The sequence below is a fragment of the Danio rerio genome, chromosome 19 (genome assembly GCF_049306965.1).
Source record: "Danio rerio strain Tuebingen ecotype United States chromosome 19, GRCz12tu, whole genome shotgun sequence".
NCBI lineage: Eukaryota > Metazoa > Chordata > Actinopteri > Cypriniformes > Danionidae > Danio > Danio rerio.
In genome coordinates, this window is record NC_133194.1 from 22,262,914 (window position 1) to 22,277,986 (window position 15,073).

Below are 15,073 nucleotides of genomic sequence, written 5' to 3' on the forward strand. Positions count from 1 at the left end.
AACGCTAAATAGTGTTAGCCAGGGCAGTACAAGACTTCGCAAAGACTGAGTGTGTGTGTGCTGCTTATAAGCGTGAGCGTGGGTGATTAACTGGATGCGCTTCAGGTGTGTAGGCTATCAGTGTAAGTGGATGACGTAATGGTTAAAAGTCTGGGGATGGTGACCTCTGCTGGCCAGCGAGGGAAAATGACTGGGACTGAGTCGGTGACAGTCTGGCACCAACAACCATGCCATATTCAAAGTCAATCAAAGTCAACCACCTGTCTTTCCCATTCTAATGTTCAGTTTAAACTGCAGCAGATTGTCTTGACCATGTCTACATGGCTAAATGCATTGAGTTGCTGCCATGTGATTGGCTGATTAGAAATTTGCTTTAACAAGCAGTTCGACAGGTGTACCTGATAAAGTGGCTGGCGTGTGTATCTTTTGAAACGTTACAGAAAACATGAATTCATTAGAATTATGGGCAATTGTTCCTTCATTTATGTGTAGCCTAAAAGTAAACTTCATTCAGCCAAAGAAAAAAAAAATTTATTTATATTTTAACAAATTATACAATTTTTTATACATTTTACAAATGTTATTATATTTATATTTTTTTGTTTTTGTTTTATAACAGCACTTATTAAAAGATCACATATATCAATTGCCTGGTGTCCAATTAATAATGTCTAAAACTTGACATCAAGTAACCTGAAGTGAACTATTAAAAGTATGACTTATGTTTTAATAATCATTATATTTGAAGTATGACAGTCTCATAATCTTCAGTCTCCTAATTCATTTTTTTTTTTTTACATCTGCCTGGTTCTTTCATTCCCTGCCCTCTGTCTCTTTGTTTCTCTCTCTATCTCTCTTCCTGTCTGTCTCTCTTGCCCTCTCTTAGAGACCAATCATTGTGACCTCGTTCTTTGCACAATGACATCAGTGTTCAAAATGACCAATTAGTAGAAAGCGTGAGAATTGTAACGAGTCTGTTGGGAAAACGCATGCGTGTGCCTGTGCAGTGGTCATGTAGGTATAGAAATGACACTTTATTAATGAACACTTCCACAGCTGCTACCTGAATGTAAATCCGCAAGTCTTTGGTGTCTTGCACATTTGATTTTTTATGAGATACAGTCAACAGTAAAGTGAAGCAGTCAAAGACGGTAAATGGAAAATGTGTGTGTGTGTGTGTGTGTAAGTGTGTGTTCCAGCTGATTTAATCTCGGCTTTCCTTGATACCATCTACAGTTTCAGCCTGTAGACCCAACATATCATCAGTCATACCTGTCAGCAACTAAATCCCTCTCGTTCTTTCTCCCTTTCACTCTCTCTATCTGTCTCGCACTTATTTCTCTCATACCCACTTAAAACACACACACACACACACACACACACACACACACACACACACACACACACACACACACACACACTTCTCAGTCCCCAGTGTGTTGTTATGTGATTCTCCTGTGCAGTAAATGTTCTGTGTACATGTTCCTTTGTGAACATGTTCTTTCTGATTTCTTATTTGTTTCTTTTGAATAAAGGTAAATAAATGATGTAGCTACAACAGTTCTCATCACATGAGACATTTTCCTCCTGGGATGGCAGTGGATTTTGACTGTCGGTTTGCTCTAAGGAGAAGAACTGCAATGTTAAATATAGTTCATGCTAAATTTAAAAGAGTAGCCACACCAAAAACTATAAAAAAACTAATGGCTCAGAAGAATAATATCATTGAACTTCCCTAGTTTTATCAAGATAAAACCATTGACAGCAATCCATTTTAAGAGCTGGGGCATTTAAAAGGGAATATGCTGTTAATGAAAAATTTATACAGTGCATTAGTTATAGTTACTTTAGTTTTTAAAAATTAATTATTTTTCTGGAATAAATTTAGTTATAGCTATTTTAAACTAACGCAACAACGTAAACGTTTAAAGTTAAATCAAATTAACTTTACAAGTAATTTCAAGTTACATTCGATTGACTTGAAACATGGTTACCCATTTTTAAGTTAAAATAACAAAAATAAAACATGTTGCATGACTAATTAATAATATTATTTTTAAAGAAAAGGAAAAAAAAACTTTATGTTAGTATAAAAATCATCGTCAAGAGATAATATTACAATTACAATTACACAGTTTAATTTAAGTTTTGATTCCTTAAAACTCTTAAGTCTTTATAGGTTAATATAGTTATTTAAAAAAAAATTTTTTTTTTCATAGATTTTTTGGGACTTGATACAACAAACATCAAATCATTAAAATCTTGTCAACAGTTTATATTTGCTGTCTGGAATTTCTGCTAATTTACAAGCAACAACAAACAAAAAACATTATTAATATATTAGTTTTTCCAACTGCTTACACACATTTTTTAAACAGTGTCCCCTTTTTTCAAAACTCTACACACAATTCTCAAAACTGCACTCACCAATTGCTAAATAACTCACATTTCCTTTAAAATGTAAAGCTTTGGAGCATCCATAAGTTTGCCATCATACATTTTACAGCACTGGGCTCAAAATAATTTCTGTATTTTTTATTAGGAATTTAGGATTTAGAAAAAGTGAATATGCGGTAGACATATAACCACAAAATGTGGATGGGTGGCAAAGCAGTTTTTTTGGACCACTAAAGCTCGGTGTCAAATCACCGTTGACCTATACTAAAGCAATGATCAGTTATGAAATTAATGTTTGCACGTGAGGAGTGTGTGTAATCCGGTGACTAAGTGTAGGTTGTGTTTGGAAAAGGAAAGCAAGTGGCTTCTCTTTACAGTTTTGTGTATAATTGTGTGTTAAGTTTTGAAAAAAGTTTTTTATGCAAACAAAAACAAAAGAAAAGACTTCAAGGATGAGAAATAGCTTCTGGTTTTGGAGATTTGTTGTGTAGTTTTGCATTTTGAGTGAGATGTTTCAGAAATTGTGTGTTAAGAAAAGATTTTGTGTGTAAGCAGTTGGAAAAAACTGTTATATTTCGTTATTTAATTTTTTTCCACCTGCTTACACACGATTTCTAAACAGTGTTACTTTTTTTTTTAAACTCTACACACAATTCTCAAAACTGCACAAAAAATGATTCACATCTCCTTCAAAATGTAATTCTGCATTCAAAATGCCATTAATACATTAGAATGAAGCATTTGCATCAAATGGCAAACAGATCTTTCATAATGTAACCCTTTTGGATATAGCATGTAAACACTGTTGTTTTAAATCTAAAGCTCTTTGCTCTTTTATAGGCTTACATCTACAATTCAATACTATGTTTTATATTTTCACTATTATAAACATTTCTTGGAGAAGCATCATGCGAGGCTAGGGCCATCACACACTTTACAGAGCTAGGCTAAGAAAAATTTCTTAGAGTTTTGTGTAGTGTTTTGAAAAACTGTTAACTGTGAAAACCGATTTCAAGGCTGAGAAATAGCTTCTAGATTTGTAGATTTGGGGTGTAGTTTTACACTTTAAGTGACAGGTTTAAGAAATCATTTGACATGAAAAGATTTTGTGTTTAAGCAGTTGGAAAAAACTGTAATAGTTCCCCTTGTTCTTTCACATATAACACTTGCAGTTTTTTACAATGGCTATGACAGGTTTTTTTTCAATATATATTTAGCAAGTTTCCAAAACTCTTAACAAACCAACACACCTAAAACACTATTGGCAAAACGGTTAATTTTTTGTTTAAAAACATTCATTCATTTTCTTGTCGGCTTAATTCCTTTATTAATCTGGGGTTGCCATAGCGGAATGAACCGGCAACTTATCCAGCAAGTTTTCACACAGCGGATGCCCTTTCACCCATCTCTGGGAAACATCCACACATACACACACACACTCATAGACTACGAACAATTTAGCCTACCCAATTCACCTGTACCGCATGTCTTTGGACTGTGGGGGAAACCGGAGTACCCGGAGGAAACCCACGCGAACGCAGGGAGAGCATGCAAACTCCACACAGAAACGCCAACTGAGCCGAGGATTGAACCAGCGAACCAGCAACCCAGCGTCCTTCTTGCTGTGAGGCGAACATGCTACCCACTGCGCCACCATGCTCAAAATCACACATTGTAAATTAAACCCCAAAACTACTTTTCAAAATACAATAATAAACTAACACAACACACCATGTCCAACAAAAAACAGCAAACATGTTTCAAAATCAATTTATTATTCAAAACAGTAACACATGTGCTCCTCCAACAGGGACATTTAGTCAATCATAGCACAATGACAAAAAACACTGTCATCAGCTGAAATGACAGAGTTTGCATTATTTTATGTGTCAGGTCTGCCCTTATATTTACAGCCTCTCTACATTTTTGTTTTGTTGGGTTAAGTAAATGCATGCATTTTGTAATCTTCTGCATTTTGCCACATGTTCTCATCTACATCACACCTGATATCGTCTCTGGTAAGGCATGGGAAGAATTCTCTTGCTGTTCATTTTCCACACAAAATTAGCCCAAAGAGACCTCTTTTAGAACATATGATCACAAAGACGGATGTTGTGCTAATTGTGTTAAGAGTTTAGAAAAATATTTAAGTGTATTAAAAAAAAAAACTGTCATAGCCATTGTAATAAACTGTAATGTAAAATGTTTAAACGGAGGATGATCAGGATTCATTTCAACTCCGCTGAGTCCGAAGTGCTGCCTCCACTTTTTTACTTCTATTCTGGAATAAAACGTATTGTTTTTTTCTTAAAGACATCCTCATCTTTTTTTCTTACATGAACTAATGTTAATTAACACAAGCTGAAGTTTTGAAATGTATCATCAGAAACCTATTTGTAAAAGTCAACCTTGAAACATTAGCTTAGACTAAATGCTTCAAAAATGTTTCATTATTCAATCCTAATTCATAAATCATATAGTTAAACTTTGATCCAAAGTTTTAACACTTCTTTCACAACCACATTATTCCTTTATGTTAAAAGTGTCGCTCTTTTATTTTAGGTTACATGGCAAGTGATCCGGTTGTGATTAATGATAATAATGCTCACATTTAAACCATTCATAAGATCATTCTACTGAGCCTTTATCTATTTTGTCAGCTCCAGATGTGCTAATCTGCCAGAATGATTGACAGTCTGAACATCTTTAGTGGAATTAAATGTTAATATCATTTAGCATGTTGTAGACTGAGAAGCAGCTTTTATATTAACAGCAAGCAATTAGTAACATTGTAATATCTAATTTATAGCTTCATATATCTTAAATTAAGCAGACATTTCAGGTTTTATTATCTTACACACAGCCATTGCTTACTTATGTTAAAATTGTTTCACTCATCCACGAAATTTCATTCAAGCAAGGCTTTCCTTTCGCTGATTTTTATTTGTCTGAGCCGCTTTAAAGTGTCAGTTGGCATTAGTGTTTTTGTCTGTGCCAGTTTTTAATTAGGTCCTTTTCCTCACTCGGTTCCAATCATTTTTAACACAGTAGCCAAGCGGTTTTCATTCAAGCATTTGGCAGGTGCCAACAGTTGAGGTTGTGCTTTTCAACACCTTGATGTTATCACTACACAGTGGGAAAATGCCATAGACAGTTGACTGCACAGCCCAAGCAAACACATGAGTGTAGGGATCCATGGGATTTGATTTAGGGGTCTAGTCTTGGTAAGCATGTAGGATTGACGATGGAAAGTCTGGCTGTCAAGAACAAAATGTAATAATAACAGCGGAGGCTTACTGTTGGAGATAGAAATCAAAGAGAGACTTGAGGGTGAACATACCTTTAAAATTATGGGTGTGTGGGAGAAAGATTAGGAAAGATTTAGCTGTTTTTTTCCTAACCCACTTACGTAAAGGCACATGAAACATTTACAGTTGAAATCATAATTAAGGAAATTTTCAAAATAAAATCAAATGTCTGATAGTATTTTTTTCTGCTAGAGAAAGTCTTATTTGTTTTATTTCGGCTAGAATAAAAGCAGTTTTCATAAAAAAAAAAAAAAAAACTTTTTTAAGGTCAAAATTATTAGCCCCTTTAAGCCCCTTAATTTTTTTTATTGTCTACAGAACAAACCATCTTAAAAATTATCCCTTGACTAATTACCCTATCCCTACCCTAGTTTTTTTTTACCTTTTGTCATTTTCTGCAAACACATGGTCTAAATTAAAAATTTTTATATATTTTGAGGTTTAGAATATGTGTTCAGTTTATTGACTTTTTTTTTTTACCTTATCCAGTGCATGTTTTACACAGCGGATGCCCCTCCAGCTGCAACCCGTCACTGGGAAACACCCATACTCTCCCATTCACACAAATACACTACTGCCAATTTAGCTTACCCAATTCCCGTATAGTGCATGTCTTTGTACTTGTGGGGGAAAATGGAGTACATGGAGGAAATCCATGCGAACATCAGGAAAACATGCAAACTCCGCACAGAAATGCCAACTGATCCAGCTGAGGTTCGAACCAGCAACCTTTTGCCTTTGAGGCTACAGCGCTACCCACTGCACCACCGCTTCACCCCTACTTACACAATAAAAAACTGAAACATACCAAGTTAACAATAAAAATAAAATGAAAATCTTACCAATTTATTTTCATTTCAATATTAAAATATGAAAATGCATATTGATTAGCAATGTCACCTCAGCAAGAAGGCTGCTGGTTCAAGTTACAGTGGGGTCAGGTGGCATTTCAGTTTTCAGGGTTTCCTCCAGGTGTTCTGGTTCACTGTCCAAAAACAGGTTAAGTGTATTGGATGAACTAAAATTGGCTAGTGTTTGTGTGTGTGTGTGTGTGTGTGTGTGTGTGTGTGTGTGTGTGTGTGTGTGTGTGTGTGTGTGTACGTGTTTTTGTGACATATCATAACACAAACCTGTATAATGACATGAGTATGGCACCGGTATTACAAAAAGGAGGTGAAATATGAGGACATTGGTGACGTCCTTATTTCTCAAAAAGCCTACAAATCCCACAGAATGAGTTTAATCAGAGAGTGAAGCTGCACACAGTCTCCTGTGATGGTTGGGTTTAGGGGTGGGGTGGGGTGAGGGCAATATAATATATGGTTTGGACAGTATAAAATGAATGGAAACCTATGTAATGTCCCCGGTTTTCACAAAAATTGTGTGTGTGTGTGTTTGTGTGTGTGTGCGTGCGTGCGTGCGTGCGTGTGTGTGTGTGTGTGTGTGTGTGTAAATGAGTGTATGGGTGTTTCCCAACACTGGGAGTTCACAAAGTAATTGGTAGGTCATTTCACAGAGGCAACCCCTGAGGCAAGCCCCTAAGTCTAAGCCGAAGCAGAGTGTTTGAAAAAAAAACAACAACTCTTAAAGCATTTTTGCACAATTGAAGATCATTTTCAAATTTAGGCTGTGTGATGTTTTTCACAACTTCTCTCTGTCTGCCATCAGTCAGCATGAGTTTTAATTACAGCTCGAGTTCATGGTTAGTTTGCATCTCTGTTGTCAAGCTTCTCTCACCACCTGTCTCTCACTGTTTTTATACAGTCTGGTGGAAAGGGCAGCAAGTGTATGACTCGTCTGGGTTGTTTGTGTGCTGCTTATCCTCGACTATGTGTTTGTTTGACATGTGCTGCGCTTTAATCAAGCAACTTGGTAGACTTGGCCCTACCTTATCCTTTCTGCTTTGTCCTCATAGCCTTTTAATCATATTTTTCCCAAAATAAAACATAGTTGAATCTATGCTTGAAGTTTTGCTTTTTTGTCGCCATCTCTGTTTAAAACCTGTAGTTGCAGTTATGTGCACATTTCCCTGACCATTACATCGGATACAGATGAACCAATTGCAGTTGATTATGGGGACAAGGACTTCTTAAGGTTTTCAGGATAGTAGAGAAACATTGAAAAGTGTTTTGATTTGGTTTCATTTATGCTGCAAAAATGTTAAAATTATGTGCCTGGAGAATTTTTTAATCTGATTCCAGATATGCTAAGAAAATGGCGATGGATTTTTAAAATTCTATTTCCTAAACCCAAACAAGACAACTTAAAGTCTGTTAACTATAAATTGCTGCAAACATTTATTTCAATATAATGACATATTTCCATCTTAAACTCAATACTGAGTAGGGGGTGGGGGTTTTAGTTTTGCATTCTCTTAAACTAAAAGTTCTTGGGGTGTGGATGGAAATGTTTCACATCAAACTGACATCATAAGTAAAGGACTGCACAGCCATTCCAGAGTGGTAACAAATTGCATCCAGACTAATATGAAAAAAAAAAAATAACCATCACTATATTCATTTGTTCTAAAGTAGGTCTAAGAAACAATGTTTTTAAGTTTGTATAAAGCTATTTTATCACCTCTGCCTTGGGTAACAAGATAGACAGTATCGACATTTGCTAGCATATGAGCTAACCTTAAAGTTATTGCCACTAGCAAAATTAGATAAATGTAAAGGAATTTAATCTTACCCTATATAGAACAGGATTGGTGTTAATCATAGATGGATGCTGCTCCAAGATGAGAGGCTGACCTTCTGTGCCTAAAATGTATCAAAAACATCTTACAGACAGGTCTGCATCTGTGCATCCAATCGAGCTCTCAGCACTGATTAAATGATTTAAAAATAATTATGATCCAAATAAGAATTTTTATAGGTAAATATCATTCGAACGAGTAAATAACAAGTCTGTCACTTTTTATTAGATTTGATTATTCATTCAATCATTCATTTTCTTTGTGGCTTAGTCCCTTTATCAATCTGGGGTTGCCAAAGCAGAACAAACTGCTAACTTATCCAGCATATGTTTTATACAGCGGATGCCCTTCCAGCAGCATCCTATCACTGGGAAACACCTATAAAATCCCATTCACACACATACACTATGGACAATTTTAGTTTACCCAATTTACCTTTGGCGCATGTCTTTGGACTTGTGGGGGACACCAGAGCACCCAGAGGAAACCCACGTGAACACGGGGAGAACATGCAAACTCCACACAGAAATGCCAACTGACCCAGCCGAGGCTTAAACCCCATGGTGCAAAGTAACTAATTACAAATACTCAAATTACTGTAATTGAGTATTTTTTTCTCAGGAATAGTAATTTAGTGAGTAGTTTTAAAAAAGTGTATCTTTACTCCCCCTTGAGTACATTTTTAGTGCTGTATCTGTACTTTTACTCCACTACTTTCCTTGAACCTGCAGTCACTACTTTATTTTTTCTTGTCTAAGGGGATTAGAAAGTTCAGTCCTGTGATTCCTGTCCATTCAGATTGCACATATTAGGTAAATCGCATCATAATGAACTACCTCAAGACATGGGCACTTTATAAATGCAACCAACTGTTTGGAGGCACTAAAAGTGTCCAAGAAGATGTCCAAAATCTTTACATGCATTGACCCAAAGACTGTTTAGATGGATGTCACTGAAGAGAAGATGACAGATGTTTGCTGTATGATGACAGCCAGCAAGCACAAGACGTCAACATGACGTCAAATTGACATTGTACCCTAATGTCATGAGGACATTGCATTTTGTTTGAATATGAAAATCATGTTGACGTCAAAACTTAACGTTAGGCCAATGTCGAACCTAAAACCAACCAAATATCAACGTCTAATGATGTTACAGCTTGACGTTGTGTTGAAGTTACCACATTGTCTATCCCAGGTTTTATTTTGGTTGCCTTTTGGTTGCCATACCTGACGAAAAGTATTCGACATCAATATGACATTGGTAAAAAACATTGGATTTTGGTCACTTGACATCACAACCTAAATCTAACCTAATAATAAAATCATATGATGTTGTGTACCTGCTGGGCAATAACTAGATGCACTACAGAATGTTACATACATTCACAAATTACATGTAAATGCATCAGCTTTTCACAGCGTAATACTCATTACTCAATACTCTTGACTACTTTTTACTCATACTTTGAGTAATATTCACAACAGATACTTTTACTTTACTTACACTACATTTTTAGGCAAGTAATGGTACTTTTACTTGAGTATGATTTTTCGGTACTCTTTCCACCACTGCTTAAACCAGGGACCTTGCTGTGAGGCGACAGCGCTACCCACTCACTACCTAAATTAGATTATTTGAAATGAAATTAAAATTAACCTCAAAAGCTGTGCTTCTCATGCAAGTTCATGGAAACGTACTTCCGTGATTACTAACACAGAACCTGCAAATACCATATAAAGAATTAAGAGGCATGATCTGAGAATCAAACAGGGGAGAGGATCTGCTGCTTTTATTGATTCAACCTGAGTAATGATTAGTTATGGAATCATCTCACAGAATGATTTATTTTTAAATACTTAACTGAAGTTATGGGGTGAGTTAAGAGTAAAACATGTTATTAAATGTGATATTTTCACATGCTTTTAAATCTGAGAAATAGTTCACTGATAAGCAATGCAACAGCTGTCAAATTGCAGAACGATATCATAGATTTTAGGATCACACCTATGAAATCTCTTGTGATCTTTTGCATAGCTTGCCAGTGAACTATGGCTTTGTGTAGTAAACATTGATCCATCTGAAAACTGCTGCTGGAGATTTACAGCTGATTACACAGCCAGCTTTAAATCAAAGCCCAATCAGCATATAGAATCTCATTGCCATCAGTAAAAGATATTATTTAGCAACAAATTAGAGCACAAGAACAAAAAAGTGACTAAACCCAAACAAGCCAGCTGATTACATTGCACTTTTCCAGTGTTTCAAAACGGTTCTTATCATACACTCTCAGAAATAAAGGTACGCAAGCTGTCACTGGGGTGGTACCTTTTTAAAAGGTCCAAATTTGTAGCTAAAAGGTCCTTATTAAAACCTAAAGGGTACATATTAATACCTAAAAATACAAAAGTATTACTATTAAAATACTTTTAGGTACTAATATATATTCTTGAGATACCAAAATGGACCCTTTTAATATGAGTACCTTTTGAAAAGCTACCCAGTGACAGCTTGCATATATTTTATTTATGAGAGTGTAGGGCGTCACGGTGGCGCAGTGGGTAGCATAATCGCCTGATTGTCACTGGTTCGAGCCCCAGCTGTTGGCATTTTTGTGTGGAATTTGCATGTTCTTTCGCGTAGGTTTCCTCCGGGAGCTCGGGTTTCCACCACATTCAAAGACATGCATGTTAACTGAATAAGCTAAATTTCCATAGAGTATGTGTGTACATGCAGGAGTGTATGGGTGTATTCCAGTGTTGGGTTGTGTCTCGAAGGACATCCGCTGCGTAAAACATATGCTGGATAAGTTTGCGGTTTATTCTGCTGTGGCGACCCCTGATTAATAAAGAGACTAAACTAGAAAGAAAATGAATAAATGTATTAGATTTTCAGACATTTTTGCACAAGAGAATCCCTCTGTGGTGACTAAGAAGTACTAACCACTGCTTTGTTTATGCTTCATATATGTGTACGTCATGTTCCAGTATCCCTTTGTGGAATGATAAAACATACTGCTGCCACCTACGGGTTTGGACAAACACACCCTCTCAAGCAGGCTCCAAAAAAACACTATGTCACAATTCGCATACCACGCATCCTAAATAGTATTTAAAAATAGAATCGGTATGTCCCAAATTGTAGTATGTTGAAAAGAGTATGCCGAAGATTCCTAGATGGTTTACTATTTCATGGTAAAAATGTTCAATATAGCAGCACCATCAATACAGCAGCAATTTTTATGACACTGTAGAACAATAATTAATATTTTTACAGTACTGTGACGGTTAAGTTTAGGGTTTGGGGTGGGGGTAGGAATTAAAAAATGTATTGGGTAATTTAATAGATAGCATAAATACCACTTGGTACAACTACAGTTTTACTTTACTGTGACAGTTGGGTTTAGGGTTGGGGTGGGGGTATATGTTAATAAAATACAATTAATGGGAAATATAAAAATAATATAAATAATTCTCATTAACTTCTGGCTGCAACCATATTCGATTTAGCAGCAACCTGAATTTTATTAGAACTACAAACACATATGAAAAGTGAAAACATGGAGGGCGCGAGTCCAACCATCAAGTAGAGAGGTTTGTATGACTGTTAATTAATATCTAGCCAACGGGAAAATGTTTAAATTGCGTTTTTGTATTATATTTCATCTCCAACGACAAAGTAAACTGCTAAAAAGATGTGTTTGGACATTAACATCTGAATGCATAATTATCAATTGACCTGAGGAGATTTCTCTGCATGAAAAACTCGTGAATGGGAGATTAACCTGCTGCTGCTTCTCTAAAAGGTAGGTAATTAAATATGACAGAAATGTGGATGATGTGTAGATGATTGACAGGGCTCATAACTAAGCAACATAACGATCTGTTAATGAATAAGTAGTATGTCCCAAAGCTTGCATAATCTTCTGTTACACACTTCAAGTATATATTTGTCTTTCACAAAAAAGTATACTTTTAGAGTGTAGTATGAGTATGCGAATTTGGATGCTGCAAGATGCTCTTTTCAGTCTGCTGTATTGGTGTGCAAGGAAAGAAAACAGTTTTTATCTGTGCTAGTTCCTTGGCATCAGCTTGGTGTGTCCCACCTTATATGTGCATTGCAATTTCTCTACAACTGGTTTAGAACACTATCATTGGTGTAAAGTAACAAGTTATAAAAACTCAAATTACTGTAATTGACGTTTTTTTATCAAGTAATTGAGCATTTTTGTGTATTATTCCATATCCTTGAGTAGGCCTACATTTTTAGTACAGTATTGGTACTTTTACTCTACTTTTCTTTAATCTGCAGTCACTACTTAATTTTTTATTGTCTCTGAGGATTAGAAAAATCTGTCGTGTGATTCCTTTCCAATTAAATCGCAGATAGAAGGTCAATCGCATCAAAATGGTCTACCTCAAGACATTGGTGATTTCTAATTGCAGCAAACTGTTTGGAAGCAGGGTGTCACAGTGTTGCATTGGGTTGCACGATCACCTCACAGCAAGAAATTCCCTGGTTCGAGCCCAGGCTGGATCAGTTGCCATTTTCTGTGTGGAGTTTGCATGTTCTCCCCGTGTTCACGTGGGTTTCCTCCAGGTACTTAGGTTTCCCCTCACAAGTCCAAAGACATTATAGGTGAATATCTATAGGCGCTATAGGTGAATTGAAAAGGCAAAATTGTCCGTATGGTATGAGTGTGAATGAGAGTGTATGGGTGTTCCCCAGTGATGAATGGGTTGCAACAGAAAGGGCATTTACGTGCTGTTGAGCTTTGTTTGATTCCAGTGAGAACTGCACCTTTGATCTTTGGCAACACTTATCTGCTAAAAGATTCACGAACCTTATTCATGCTGTTGAGCTCTGTTTGATTCCAGTTTCAAATGAATCTTTTTTGTTTTTACTTGCATTTGGGTTCACTATTTACTCATGACAGGGCATCCGCTGCATAACATATGCTGGAAAAGGTGGCGGTTCATTCCGCTGTGGCGACCCAAGATTAATAAAGCCACTAAACCGAAAAGAAAATGAATGAATGAATGTTTGGAAGCATTAAAAGTGTCCAAGACGTTCAAAAATCTTTACACGCAACGACACAGAGACTGTTTAGATGCATGTCACTGATGAGAAGATGTTTACTGTATGATGACCCAAATAGCAGGCACAAGATGTCAACATGACACCAGATTGACGTTGTATCCCAACGTTGTGGGGACATTGGATTTTGTTTGGAAATGAAAATCGGGTTGACGTCAGAACCCAATGTCAGGCCTATGTCAATGTCCAACGTCCAACCTAAAATCAACCAAATATCAACGTATAATCATGTTACAGCTTGATGTTACCTGACGTCTATCAGACGTTGGATTTTGGTTGTCATACCTGACTAATAAATGTCAGTATTTTGACGTCAATATGACGTTGGTTAAAGATGTTGACCGACGTTGGATTTTGATCACTTTCTAACACAACCTAAAATCAACCAAATACCAACGTCATTTGACATTGTTATTGGACATTAAAATAACATTGCCCTTAGATGCTTGCTAGACTTAAAGTTTGGTAACCTGACATCACAACCTATATCTTACCTAATATTAACGTCTTATGATGTTGTGTGCCTGCTGGACAATAACTAGATGCACTACAGAATTTCACATTTACACACAACCACAAATTACATGTAAATACATCAGCTTTTTACAGCGTAATATCACTACTCACTACTCTTGAGTACTTTTGAAAGGTCTACTTTTACTCAAGTAATGGTACTTTAACTTGAGTATGATTTTTCAGTACTCTTTCGACCACTGGTTATGTACTTGCCCGAAAATTGATTTAAATTAGATCTTTTATAATAATAATAATAATAATAATAATAATAATAATAATGTTACAAACTACAGCTAATTTATAGAAAACTCTCTGTATATATAAAAAAAAGGACAATGGAGTTATCTGTCCCTAGACTATATTATTGTATATATCATTGAATAATGTGAAAGGTGTAGCTAAAATGAGACGTCAAATGTTGACAACAGTATATTTATGTCCGTTTATAACAGGGGACGTTTCTTTTCAAACAAAGCGTAGAGGTCATAGTTCAGTTTCGCAGAGGGGTTAAATGTCACCCACTCCTCCCACACTGACTGCACTTTTCACTGGCCATCACGCCAGGCCTCGACCCCATCACCGCCATCAACCACATTTAAGGAATCTGCACAGAAAGGAGTCTAGGGGTTAAAGTGCAAGACCCTATGTGGGTGGAGCCACACTATTGATCTCTCCTTTTACATCTTGTTCACACATTTTTTAATGTTCTGGTTTATGTTTAATGCGCCTGAAGATCAAAACTACTGATGCAAATGTAAGATAAAGCAATTGTACATAAATAGTAGCAAGCTAAACCTTAATGTGCATACACACCCCTCCGCTCTGTCATTAAGGGCCATTTTCTAAGCTTCCTGATCCTTCATCATTGCCTTCCGCTTTGTTGCTGACTGGCAGAAACATGCTGACCTCGCAAAGAGCTGATTGGATGACTGCAAGGTGTTGTGGTTGTGCTCTACAGCTCTTGCCTGAGTGTCTGGGGTGCTTGTTTTCTCAGGTCTTTGATCGGCAGGACAATGGCCCAGCTTAACTAAAGTCTTTGAATAAACTGTAAGCATAC